The sequence below is a fragment of the Pseudophryne corroboree genome, chromosome 6, assembly GCF_028390025.1.
Source record: "Pseudophryne corroboree isolate aPseCor3 chromosome 6, aPseCor3.hap2, whole genome shotgun sequence".
Classification (NCBI taxonomy): Eukaryota; Metazoa; Chordata; class Amphibia; order Anura; family Myobatrachidae; genus Pseudophryne; species Pseudophryne corroboree.
The window spans coordinates 8,831,064-8,845,851 of NC_086449.1; the positions used below are offsets into that span (position 1 = coordinate 8,831,064).

Here is a 14,788-nt window from a genome sequence, read left to right on the forward strand (position 1 = left end):
ACCCCCCTCCCAGTATAATGTATCCCCTTCCCAGTATAATGTATCCCCCTCCCAGTATAATGTACCCCCCTCCAAGTATAATATACCCCCCTCCCAGTATAATGTATCCCTCTCCCAGTATAATGTATCCCCTTCCCAGTATAATGTATCCCCTTCCCAGTATAATGTATCCCCCTCCCAGTATAATGTATCCCCCTCCCAGTATAATGTATCCCCCTCCCAGTATAATGTATCCCCCTCCCAGTATAATGTACCCCCCTCCCAGTATACTGTACGGTTGAGGCTAGATCCAAGTGGGCTAAGGGACCGATTCCGTCAGGGGGAGGAGTTATGACAGAAGGGGGAGGAGCTAGGCCAGCGGGACATTTGCTCTACTATCCACGCCACCAACTATTACCACCGAGTCCGAAGCGTGGCGAGCGTACTTTTCGGGTACCCTGTTCGGCCGTAGCTCCTCCCCCTGGTGACGTGTCTCCTCCCCTAGGTACGTCAGAAGGTCCCTTCTCCCACTCCGATATAGAATCAACCTATACTGTACCCCCTTTCCCCAATATAATGTACCCCCCTCCCAGTATAATGTACCTCCTCCTCCCAGTATAATGTACCTCCTCCTCCCAGTATAATGTACACCCCCCTCCCAGTATAATGTACCTCCTCCTCCCAGTATAATGTACCTCCTCCTCCCAGTATAATGTACCTCCTCCTCCCAGTATAATGTACCTCCTCCTCCCAGTATAATGTACCTCCTCCTCCCAGTATAATGTCCTCCTCCTCCCAGTATAATGTACCTCCTCCTCCCAGTATAATGTACCTCCTCCTCCCAGTATAATGTCTCCCTCCCAATATAATGCACCCCCCCTCCCAGTATTATGTATCCCCCCCTCCCAGTATAATGTCCCCTTGCCAATATACTGTACCCTCATCCCAGTATAATGTATCCCCCCTCCCAGTATACTGTACCCCCCCTTCCAGTGTACTGTACCCTTATCCCAGTATAATGTCCCCCCATCCCAGTATAATGTCCCCCCATCCCAGTATACTGTACCCTCATCCCATTATAAAGTATTCCCCCCCCCCCGATATAATGTGTACCCCCTCCCAGTATACTTTCCCCTCATCCCAGTATACTGTACTTTTCGGGTACCCTGTTCGGCCGTAGCTCCTCCCCCTGGTGACGTGTCTCCTCCCCTAGGTACGTCAGAAGGTCCCTTTTCCCACTCCGATATAGAATCAACCTATACTGTACCCCCTTTCCCCAATATAATGTACCCCCCTCCCAGTATAATGTACCTCCTCCTCCCAGTATAATGTACCTCCTCCTCCCAGTATAATGTACCCCCCCCTCCCAGTATAATGTACCTCCTCCTCCCAATATAATGCACCCCCCTCCCAATATAATGCACCCCCCTCCCAGTATGTATCCCCCCCTCCCAGTATAATGTCCCCCTGCCAATATACTGTACCCTCATCCCAGTATAATGTATCCCCCCTCCCAGTATACTGTACCCCCCCTTCCAGTGTACTGTACCCCCATCCCAGTATAATGTACCCCCATCCCAGTATAATGTACCCCCATCCCAGTATACTGTACCCTCATCCCAGTATAATGTATCCCCCCCGATATAATGTGTACCCCCTCCCAGTATACTTTCCCCTAATCCCAGTATACTGTATCCCCCTCCCAGTACAATGTCCCCTCCTCCCAATATAATGTCCCCTCATCCCAGCATTATATCCCCCTCCCAGTATAATGTATCCCCTCATCCCAGTATAATGTATCCCCTCATCCCAGCATTATATCCCCCTCCCAGTATAATGTGTCCCCTGATCCCAGTATAATGTGTCCCCTGATCCCAGTATAATGTGTCCCTTCATCCCAGTATAATGTGTCCCCTCATCCCAGTATAATGTGTCCCCTCATCCCAGTATAATGTATCCCCTCATCCAAGTATAATGTATCCCCTCATCCCAGTATAATGTATCCCCTGATCCGAGTATAATGTATCCCCTGATCCCAGTATAATGTATCCCCTGATCCCAGTATAATGTATCCCATCATCCCAGTATAACAGGCATGTCCAAACTGCGGCCCTCCAGCTGTTGTGAAACTACATATCCCAGCATGCCCTGACACAGTTTTGCTGTCAGAGAATGCTAAAACTGTGTCAGGGCATGCTGGGATGTGTAGTTTCTCAACAACTGGAGGGCCACAGTTTGGACATGCCTGCAGTATAATGTATCCCCTCATCCCAGTATAATGTATCCCCTCATCCCAGTATAATGTCCCCTCATCCCAGTATAATGCATCCCCTGATCCCAGTATAATGTATCCCCTCATCCAAGTATAATGTATCCCCTGATCCCAGTATAATGTATCCCCTCATCCCAGTACAATGTATCCCCTCATCCCAGTATAATGTATCCCCTCACCCAGTATAATGTATCCCCTCATCCCAGTATAATGTATCCCCTCTTCCCAGTATAATGTATCCCCTCATCCCAGTATAATGTATCCCCTCATCCCAGTATAATGTATCCACTCATCCCAGTATAATGTATCCACTCATCCCAGTATAATGTATCCCCTCATCCCAGTATAATGTATCCCCTCATCCCAGTATAATGTATCCCCTCATCCCAGTATAATGTATCCCCTCATCCCATTATAATGTATCCCCTCATCCAAGTATAATGTATCCCCTCATCCCAGTATAATGTATCCCCTCATCCCAGTATAATGTATCCCCTCATCCCAGTATAATGTATCCCCTCATCCCAGTATAATGTATCCCCTCATCCCAGTATAATGTATCCCCTCATCCCAGTATAATGTATCCCCTGATCCCAGTATAATGTATCCCCTGATCCCAGTATAATATCCCCTCATCCCAGTATAATGTATCCCCTGATCCCAGTATAATGTATCCCCTTATTCCAGTATAATGTATCCCCTCATCCCAGTATAATGTATCCCCTCATCCCAGTATAATGTATCCCCTCATCCCAGTATAATGTATCCCCTCATCCCAGTATAATGTATCCCCTCATCCCAGTATAATTTCTCTATCGTCCTAGTGGATGCTGGGGTTCCTGAAAGGACCATGGGGAATAGCGGCTCCGCAGGAGACAGGGCACAAAAAGTAAAGCTTTAGGATCAGGTGGTGTGCACTGGCTCCTCCCCCTATGACCCTCCTCCAAGCCAGTTAGATTTTTGTGCCCGGCCGAGAAGGGTGCAATCTAGGTGGCTCTCCTAAAGAGCTGCTTAGGAAAGTTTAGCTTAGGTTTTTTATTTTACAGTGAGTCCTGCTGGCAACAGGATCACTGCAACGAGGGACAGAGGGGAGAAGAAGTGAACTCACCTGCGTGCAGGATGGATTGGCTTCTTGGCTACTGGACATCAGCTCCAGAGGGACGATCACAGGTACAGCCTGGATGGTCACCGGAGCCTTGCCGCCGGCCCCCTTGCAGATGCTGAAGTAAGAAGGTCCAGAATCGGCGGCAGAAGACTCCTCAGTCTTCTAAAGGTAGCGCACAGCACTGCAGCTGTGCGCCATTTTCCTCTCAGCACACTTCACACGGCAGTCACTGAGGGTGCAGGGCGCTGGGAGGGGGGCGCCCTGGGAGGCAAATGAATACCTATTTTGGCTAAAAATACCTCACATATAGCCTCCGGAGGCTATATGGAGATATTTAACCCCTGCCAGAATCCGTTAAGAGCGGGAGACGAGGCCGCCGAAAAAGGGGCGGGGCCTATCTCCTCAGCACACAGCGCCATTTTCCCTCACAGAAAGGCTGGAGGGAAGGCTCCCAGGCTCTCCCCTGCACTGCACTACAGAAACAGGGTTAAAACAGAGAGGGGGGGCACTAATTTGGCGATATGCTTATATATATATTAAGATGCTATAAGGGAAAACACTTATATAAGGTTGTCCCTATATAATTATAGCGTTTTTGGTGTGTGCTGGCAAACTCTCCCTCTGTCTCTCCAAAGGGCTAGTGGGTCCTGTCCTCTATCAGAGCATTCCCTGTGTGTGTGCTGTGTGTCGGTACGTGTGTGTCGACAGGTAGGAGGACGATGTTGGTGAGGAGGCGGAGCAATTGCCTGTAATGGTGATGTCACTCTCTAGGGAGTCGACACCGGAATGGATGGCTTATTTAGGAAATTACGTGATAATGTCAACACGCTGCAAGGTCGGTTGACGACATGAGACGGCCGACAAACAATTAGTACGGTCCAGACGTCTCAAAAACACCGTCAAGGGTTTTAAAACGCCCGTTTACTTTAGTCGGTCGACACAGACACAGACAGGGACACTGAATCCAGTGTCGACGGTGAATAAACAAACGTATTCCTTATTAGGGCCACACGTTAAAGGCAATGAAGGAGGTGTTACGTATTTCTGATACTACAAGTACCACAAAAGAGGGTATTATGTGGGATGTGAAAAAACTACCATAGTTTTTCCTGAATCAGATAAATTAAATAAAGTGTGTGATGATGCGTGGGTTCCCCCCGATAGAAAATTATGGGCGGTATACCCTTTCCCGCCAGAAGTTAGGGCGCGTTGGGAAACACCCTTTAAGGTGGATAAGGCGCTCACACGCTTATCAAAACAAGTGGCGGTACCGTCTATAGATAGGGCCGTCCTCAAGGACCAGCTGACAAGGCTGGAAAATATAATAAAAAGTATATACACACATACTGGTGTTATACTGCGGCCAGCGATCGCCTCAGCCTGGATGTGCAGAGCTAGGGTGGCTTGGTCGGATTCCCTGACTAAAAATATTGATACCCTTGACAGGGACAGTATTTTATTGACTATAGAGCATTTCTATATATGCGAGATGCACAGAGGGATATTTGCACTCTGGCATCATGAATAAACGCGATGTCCATAACTGCCAGAAGATGTTATGGACACGACAGTGGTCAGGTGATGCAGATTCCAAACGGCACAGTATGGCCGTATACAGGAAGAGGACTTGTTTGGGGTCGGTCCATCGGACCTGGTGGTCACGGCAACTGCTGGAAAATCCACCGTTTTTTACCCTAAGTCACATCTCTGCAGAAAAAGACACCGTCTTTTCAGCCTCAGTCCTCTCGTCCCTATAAGATCATATCTGCCCAGGGATAGAGGAAAGGGAAGAAGACTGCAGCAGGCAGCCCATTCCCAGGAACAGAAGCGTTCCACCGCGTCTGACAAGTTCTCAGCATGGCGCTGAGACCGTACAGGACCCCTGGATCCTACAAGTAGTATCCCGGGGGTACAGATGGGAATGTCGAGACGTTTCCCCTTCGCAGGCTCCTGAAGTCTGCTTTACCAAGTCTCCCTCCGACAAGGAGGTAGTATGGGAAAAAATTCACAAGCTGTATTCCCAGCAGGTGATAATTAAATTACCCCTCCTACTACAGAAAAGGGGTATTATTCCACACTATATTGTGGTACTGAAGCCAGAAGGCTAGGTGAGACTTATTCTAAAAATTTGTTTTTGAACACTTACAAAGGTTCAAATTAAGATGAAGTCACTCAGAGCAGTGATAACGAACCAGGAATAAGGGGACTATATAGTGTCCCGGGACATCAGGGATGCTTACCTCTATGTCCCAAATTTGCCCTTCTCACTAAGGGTACCTCAGGTTCGTGGTGCAGAACTGTCACTATCAGTTTCAGACGCTGCCGTTTGGATTGTCCACGGCACCCTGGGGTCTTTACCAAGGTAATGGCCGAATTGATGATTCTTCTTCGAAGAAAAGGCGTCTTAATTATCCCTTACTTGGACGATCTCCTGATAGGGGCATAGTCCAGGGAACAGTTGGAGGTCGGAGTAGCACTATCTCGGATACTGCTACAATCAGCACGGGTGGATTCTAAATATTCCAAAATCGCAGCTGATCCCGACGACACGTCTGCTGTGCCTAGGGATGATTCTGGACACAGTCCAGAAAAAGGTGTTTCTCCCGGAAGAGAAAGCCAGGGAGTTATCCGAGCAAGTCAGGAACCTCCTAAAAACAGTGCATGATTGCACAAGGGTCCTGGTAAAAATGGTGGCTTCCTACGAAGCAATTCCATTCGGCAGATTTCACGTAAGAACTTTTCAGTGGGATCTGCTGGACAAATGGTCCGGATCGCATCTTCAGATGCATCAGCGGATAACCCAATATCCAAGGACAAGGGTGTCTCTCCTGTGGTGGTTATAGAGTGCTCATCTTCTAGAGGGCAGCAGATTCGGCATTCAGGATTGGATGCTGGTAACCACGGAGCCCAGCCTGAGAGGCTGGGGAGCAGTCACACAAGGAAAAAATTTCCAGGGAGTGTGATCAAGTATGGAGACTTTTCTCCACATAAATATACTGGAGCTAAGGGTAAATTTATAATGCTCTAAGCTTAGCAAGACCTCTGCTTCAAGGTCAGCCGGTATTGATCCAGTGGGAAAAACATCACGGCAGTCGCCCACGTAAACAGACAGGGCGACACAAGAAGCAGGAGGGCAATGGCAGAAACTGCAAGGACTTTTCGCTGGGCGGAAAATCATGTGATAACACTGTCAGCAGTTTTTCATCCCGGGAATGGAAACTGGGAAGCAGACTTCCTCAGCACGACCTCCACCCGGGAGAGTGGAAACTTCATTGAGAAGTTTTTTCCACATGATTGTAAACCGTTGGGAAATACCAAAGGTGGACATGATGGCGTCCCGTCTGAACAAAAAACGGGACAGGTATTGCGCCAGGTCAAGAGACCCTCAGGCAATAGATGTGGACGTTCTGGTAACACCGTGGGTGTACCAGTCGGTGTATGTGTTCCCTCCTCTGCTTCTCATACCTAAGGTGCTGAGAATTATAAGACGTAGAGGAGTAAGAACTATACTCATGGCTCCGGATTGGCCAAGAAGGACTTGGTACCCGGAACTTCAAGAGATGCTTACAGAGGTCTTATGGCCTCTGCCGCTAAGAAGGGACTTGCTTCAGCAAGTACCATGTCTGTTCCAAGACTTACCGCAGCTGCGTTTGTCGGCATGGCGATGGAAAGCCGGATCCTAAGGGAAAAAAGGCATTCCGGAAGAGGTCATTCCTACCCTGGTCAAAGCCAGAAAGGAGGTGACCGCACAACATTATCACCACGTGTGGCGAAAATATGTTGCGTGGTGTGAGGCCAGGAAGGCCCCACAAAGAAATTTCAACTCGGTCGTTTCCTGCATTTCCTGCAAACAGGAGTGTCTATGGGCCTCAAATTGGGGTCCATTAAGGTTCAAATTCGGCCCTGTAAATTTTCTTCCAGAAAGAATTGGCTTCAGTTCCTGAAGTCCAGAAGTTTGTCAAGGGAGTATTGCATATACAAACCCCTTTTTTGTGCCTCCAGTGGCACTGTGGGATCTCAACGTAGTTCTGGGATTCCTCAAATCACATTGGTTTAAAACCAGTCAAATATGTGGATTTGAAGCATCTCACATAAAAAGTGACCATGCTCTTGGCCCTGGCCTGGACCAGGCGAGTGTCAAATTGGTGGTTTTTTCTCAAAAAAGCCCATATCTGTTTGTCCATTCGGACAGGGCAGAGCTGCGGACTCGTCCCCAGTTCTCTCCCTAAGGTGGTGTCAGTGTTTCACCTGAACCAGCTTATTGTGGTGCCTTGCACCTACTAGGGACTTGGAGGACTCCAAGTTGCTAGGAGTTGTCAGGGCCCTGAAAATATGTTCCAGGACAGCTGGAGTCAGAAAATCTGACTCGCTGTTTATACTGTATGCACCCAACAAGTTGGGTGCGCCTGCTTCTAAGCAGGCGATTGCTCGTTGGATTTGTAACACAATTCAACTTGCACATTCTGAGGCAGGCCTGCCACAGTCTAAATCGGTTAAGGCCCATTCCACAAGGAAGGTGGGCTCATCTTGGGCGGCTGCCCGAGAGGTCTCGGCATTACAACTCTGCCGAGCAGCTACGTGGTCAGGGGAGAACACGTTTGTAAAATTCTACAAATTTGATATCCTGGCAAAAGAGGACCTGGAGTTCTCTCATTCGGTGCTGCAGAGTCATCCGCACTCTCCCGCCCGTTTGGGAGCTTTGGTATAATCCCCATGGTCCTTTCAGGAACCCCAGCATCCACTAGGACGATAGAGAAAATAAGAATTTACTTACCGATAATTCTATTTCTCGGAGTCCGTAGTGGATGCTGGGCGCCCATCCCAAGTGCGGATTATCTGCAATACTTGTACATAGTTACAAAAATCGGGTTATTATTGTTGTGAGCCATCTTTTCAGAGGCTCCGCTGTTATCATACTGTTAACTGGGTTTAGATCACAAGTTGTACGGTGTGATTGGTGTGGCTGGTATGAGTCTTACCCGGGATTCATAATTCCTCCCTTATTGTGTACGCTCGTCCGGGCACAGTACCTAACTGGCTTGGAGGAGGGTCATAGGGGGAGGAGCCAGTGCACACCACCTGATCCTAAAGCTTTACTTTTTGTGCCCTGTCTCCTGCGGAGCCGCTATTCCCCATGGTCCTTTCAGGAACCCCAGCATCCACTACGGACTCCGAGAAATAGAATTATCGGTAAGTAAATTCTTATTATCCCCTCCTCCCAGTATAATGTCCCCCCATCCCAGTATAATGTATCCCCTGATCCCAGTATAATGTCCCCCCCTCCCAGTATAATGTCCCCCCATCCCAGTATAGTGTATCCCCTTCCCCCAACATTATGTCCCCTCATCCCAGTATTATATCCCCCTCCCAGTGTAGTGTCCCCTGATCCCAGTGTAGTGTCCCCTGATCCCAGTGTAGTGTCCCCTGATCCCAGTGTAATGTGTCCCCTGATCCCAGTATAATGTGTCCCCTGATCCCAGTATAATGTGTCCCCTGATCCCAGTATAATGTATCCCCTGATCCCAGTATAATGTGTCCCCTGATCCCAGTATAATGTGTCCCCTGATCCCAGTATAAAGTGTCCCCCTGATCCCAGTATAAAGTGTCCCCCTGATCCCAGTATAAAGTGTCCCCCTGATCCCAGTATAAAGTGTCCCCCTGATCCCAGTATAATGTGTCCCCCTGATCCCAGTATAATGTGTCCCCCTGATCCCAGTATAATGTGTCCCCCTGATCCCAGTATAATGTGTCCCCGTGATCCCAGTATAATGTGTCCCCCTGATCCCAGTATAATGTGTCCCCCTGATCATAGTGTACCCCCCTCCCAGTATAATGTATCCACCTCCCAGTATAATGTCCCCTCATCCCAATATATTGCCCCGTCATCCCAGTATAATGTCCCCCCATCCCAGTATTATATCCCCATCCCAGTATTATATCCCCATCCCAGTGTAGTGTCCCCTGATCCCAGTATAATGTATCCCCTGATCCCAGTATAATGTATCCCCTGATCTTAGTATAATGTATCCCCTGATACCAGTATAATGTATCCCCTCATCCCAGTATAATGTATCCCCTCATCCCAGTATAATGTGTCCCCTCATCCCAGTATAATGTATCCCCGGATCCCAGTATAATGTATCCCCGGATCCCAGTATAATGTGTCCCCTCATCCCAGTATAATGTGTCCCCTCATCCCAGTATAATGTGTCCCCTCATCCCAGTATAATGTGTCCCCTTATCCCAGTATAATGTGTCCCCTCATCCCAGTATAATGTCCCCTCATCCCAGTATAATGTGTCCCCTCATCCCAGTATAATGTGTCCCCTCATCCCAGTATAATGTGTCCCCTCATCCCAGTATAATGTGTCCCCTCATCCCAGTATAATGTGTCCCCTCATCCCAGTATAATGTGTCCCCTCATCCCAGTATAATGTGTCCCCTCATCCCAGTATAATGTGTCCCCTCATCCCAGTATAATGTGTCCCCTCATCCCAGTATAATGTGTCCCCTCATCCCAGTATAATGTATCCCCTCATCCCAGTATAATGTATCCCCTCATCCCAGTATAATGTATCCCCTCATCCCAGTATAATGTATCCCCTCATCCCAGTATAATGTATCCCCTCATCCCAGTATAATGTATCCCCTCATCCCAGTATAATGTATCCCCTCATCCCAGTATAATGTATCCCCTCATCCCAGTATAATGTATCCCCTCATCCCAGTATAATGTATCCCCTCATCCCAGTATAATGTATCCCCTCATCCCAGTATAATGTCCCCTCATCCCAGTATAATGTCCCCTCATCCCAGTATAATGTATCCCCTCATCCCAGTATAATGTCCCCTCATCCCAGTATAATGCATCCCCTGATCCCAGTATAATGCATCCCCTGATCCCAGTATAATGTATCCCCTGATCCCAGTATAATGTCCCCTCATCCCAGTATAATGCATCCCCTCATCCCAGTATAATGCATCCCCTCATCCCAGTATAATGCATCCCCTCATCCCAGTATAATGCATCCCCTCATCCCAGTATAATGTATCCCTTCATCCCAGTATAATGTCCCCCCCTCATCCCGGTATAATGTCCCCCCCTCATCCCAGTATAATGTGTCCCCTCATCCCAGTATAATGTATCCCCTCATCCCAGTATAATGTATCCCCCTCATCCCAGTATAATGTATCCCCCTCATCCCAGTATAATGTATCCCCCTCATCCCAGTATAATGTGTCCCATCATCCCAGTATAATGTGTCCCCTCATCCCAGTATAATGTGTCCCCTCATTCCAGTATAATGTGTCCCCTCTTCCCAGTATAATGTGTCCCCTCATCCCATTATAATGTATCCCTTCATCCCATTATAATGTATCCCTTCATCCCAGTATAATGTATCCCCTCATCCCAGTATAATGTATCCCCTCATCCCAGTATAATGTATCCCTTCATCCCAGTATAATGTATCCCCCTCCCAGTATAATGTATCCCCCTCCCAGTATAATGTATCCCCCTCCCAGTATAATGTATCCCCCTCCCAGTATCCTGTACCCCCCTCCCAGCATACTGTACCCCCCTCCCAGTATAATGTGTTCCCCTCCCAGTATAATGTATTCCCCTCCCAGTATAATGTATCCCCCTCCCAGTATAATGTATTCCCCTCCCAGTATAATGTATTCCCCTCCCAGTATAATGTATAATGTATCCCCCTCCCAGTATAATGTATCCCCCTCCCAGTATAATGTATTCCCCTCCCAGTATAATGTATCCCTCTCCCAGTATAATGTATCCCTCTCCCAGTATAATGTATCCCCCTCCCAGCATACTGTACCCCCCTCCCAGTATAATGTATCCCCCTCCCAGTATAATGTATCCCCCTCCCAGCATACTGTACCCCCCTCCCAGTATAATGTATCCCCCTCCCAGTATAATGTACCCCCCTCCCTGTATAATGTACCAGCCTCCCAGTATAATGTACCCCCCTCCCAGTATAATGTATCCCTCTCCCAGTATAATGTATCCCCTTCCCAGTATAATGTATCCCCCTCCCAGCATACTGTACCCCCCTCCCAGCATAATGTATCCCCTTCCCAGTATAATGTATCCCCCTCCCAGTATAATGTACCCCCCTCCAAGTATAATATACCCCCCTCCCAGTATAATGTATCCCTCTCCCAGTATAATGTATCCCTCTCCCAGTATAATGTATCCCCCTCCCAGTATAATGTATCCCCCTCCCAGTATAATGTATCCCCTTCCCAGTATAATGTATCCCCCTCCCAGCATACTGTATCCCCCTCCCAGTATAATGTATCCCCCTCCCAGTATAATGTATCCCCCTCCCAGTATAATGTATCCCCCTCCCAGTATAATGTACCCCCCTCCCAGTATACTGTACGGTTGAGGCTAGATCCAAGTGGGCTAAGGGACCGATTCCGTCAGGGGGAGGGGTTATGACAGAAGGGGGAGGAGCTAGACCAGCGGGACATTTGCTCTACTATCCACGCCACCAACTATTACCACCGAGTCCGAAGCGTGGCGAGCGTACTTTTCGGGTACCCTGTTCGGCCGTAGCTTCTCCCCCTGGTGACGTGTCTCCTCCCCTAGGTACGTCAGAAGGTCCCTTTTCCTACTCCGATATAGAATCAACCTATACTGTACCCCCTTTCCCCAATATAATGTACCCCCCTCCCAGTATAATGTACCTCCTCCCAGTATAATGTACCTCCTCCTCCCAGTATAATGTACCCCCCCCTCCCAGTATAATGTACCTCCTCCTCCCAATATAATGCACCCCCCTCCCAATATAATGCACCCCCCTCCCAGTATGTATCCCCCCCCCCTCCCAGTATAATGTCCCCCTGCCAATATACTGTACCCTCATCCCAGTATAATGTAGCCCCCCTCCCAGTATACTGTACCCCCCCTTCCAGTGTACTGTACCCCCATCCCAGTATAATGTACCCCCATCCCAGTATAATGTACCCCCATCCCAGTATAATGTACCCTCATCCCAGTATAATGTATCCCCCCCCCGATATAATGTGTACCCCCTCCCAGTATACTTTCCCCTAATCCCAGTATACTGTATCCCCCTCCCAGTACAATGTCCCCTCCTCCCAATATAATGTCCCCTCATCCCAGCATTATATCCCCCTCCCAGTATAATGTGTCCCCTGATCCCAGTATAATGTGTCCCCTCATCCCAGTATAATGTCCCCTCATCCCAGTATAATGTGTCCCCTGATCCCAGTATAATGTGTCCCCTCATCCCAGTATAATGTATCCCCTCATCCAAGTATAATGTATCCCCTCATCCCAGTATAATGTATCCCCTGATCCGAGTATAATGTATCCCCTGATCCCAGTATAATGTATCCCCTGATCCCAGTATAATGTATCCCATCATCCCAGTATAACAGGCATGTCCAAACTGCGGCCCTCCAGCTGTTGTGAAACTACATATCCCAGCATGCCCTGACACAGTTTTGCTGTCAGAGAATGCTAAAACTGTGTCAGGGCATGCTGGGATGTGTAGTTTCTCAACAGCTGGAGGGCCACAGTTTGGACATGCCTGCAGTATAATGTATCCCCTCATCCCAGTATAATGTATCCCCTCATCCCAGTATAATGTCCCCTCATCCCAGTATAATGTGTCCCCTGATCCCAGTATAATGTGTCCCCTGATCCCAGTATAATGTGTCCCCTGATCCCAGTATAATGTGTCCCCTGATCCCAGTATAATGTATCCCCTCATCCAAGTATAATGTATCCCCTGATCCCAGTATAATGTATCCCCTCATCCCAGTATAATGTATCCCCTCATCCCAGTATAATGTATCCCCTCACCCAGTATAATGTATCCCTCTCCCAGTATACTGTACCCCCCTCCCAGTATAATGTATCCCCCTCCCAGTATAATGTATCCCCCTCCCAGCATACTGTACCCCCCTCCCAGTATAATGTATCCCCCTCCCAGTATAATGTACCCCCCTCCCAGTATAATGTACCAGCCTCCCAGTATAATGTACCCCCCTCCCAGTATAATGTATCCCTCTCCCAGTATAATGTATCCCCTTCCCAGTATAATGTATCCCCCTCCCAGCATACTGTACCCCCCTCCCAGTATAATGTATCCCCTTCCCAGTATAATGTATCCCCCTCCCAGTATAATGTACCCCCCTCCAAGTATAATATACCCCCCTCCCAGTATAATGTATCCCTCTCCCAGTATAATGTATCCCCCTCCCAGTATAATGTATCCCCTTCCCAGTATAATGTATCCCCCTCCCAGCATACTGTATCCCCCTCCCAGTATAATGTATCCCCCTCCCAGTATAATGTACCCCCCTCCCAGTATACTGTACGGTTGAGGCTAGATCCAAGTGGGCTAATGGACCGATTCCGTCAGGGGGAGGGGTTATGACAGAAGGGGGAGGAGCTAGGCCAGCGGGACATTTGCTCTACTATCCACGCCACCAACTATTACCACCGAGTCCGAAGCGTGGCGAGCGTACTTTTCGGGTACCCTGTTCGGCCGTAGCTCCTCCCCCTGGTGACGTGTCTCCTCCCCTAGGTACGTCAGAAGGTCCCTTCTCCCACTCCGATATAGAATCAACCTATACTGTACCCCCTTTCCCCAATATAATGTACCCCCCTCCCAGTATAATGTACCTCCTCCTCCCAGTATAATGTACCTCCTCCTCCCAGTATAATGTACCCCCCCTCCCAGTATAATGTACCTCCTCCTCCCAGTATAATGTACCTCCTCCTCCCAGTATAATGTACCTCCTCCTCCCAGTATAATGTACCTCCTCCTCCCAGTATAATGTACCTCCTCCTCCCAGTATAATGTCCCCCTCCCAATATAATGCACCCCCCCCCTCCCAGTATTATGTATCCCCCCCTCCCAGTATAATGTCCCCTTGCCAATATACTGTACCCTCATCCCAGTATAATGTATCCCCCCTCCCAGTATACTGTACCCCCCCTTCCAGTGTACTGTACCCTTATCCCAGTATAATGTCCCCCCATCCCAGTATAATGTCCCCCCATCCCAGTATACTGTACCCTCATCCCAGTATAAAGTATTCCCCCCCCCGATATAATGTGTACCCCCTCCCAGTATACTTTCCCCTCATCCCAGTATACTGTACTTTTCGGGTACCCTGTTCGGCCGTAGCTCCTCCCCCTGGTGACGTGTCTCCTCCCCTAGGTACGTCAGAAGGTCCCTTTTCCCACTCCGATATAGAATCAACCTATACTGTACCCCCTTTCCCCAATATAATGTACCCCCCTCCCAGTATAATGTACCTCCTCCCAGTATAATGTACCTCCTCCTCCCAGTATAATGTACCCCCCCCTCCCAGTATAATGTACCTCCTCCTCCCAATATAATGCACCCCCCTCCCAGTATGTATCCCCCCCC

At 48.7% G+C, this 14,788-nt stretch overlaps 1 protein-coding gene across 1 annotated transcript in view; it reads left to right on the forward strand.

The window, feature by feature from the left end:
• The window catches only part of ZNHIT1 (zinc finger HIT-type containing 1), a 108,830-nt gene that overhangs the window by 71,001 nt on the left and 23,041 nt on the right, over positions 1-14,788 (forward strand). The window lies entirely within an intron of this gene.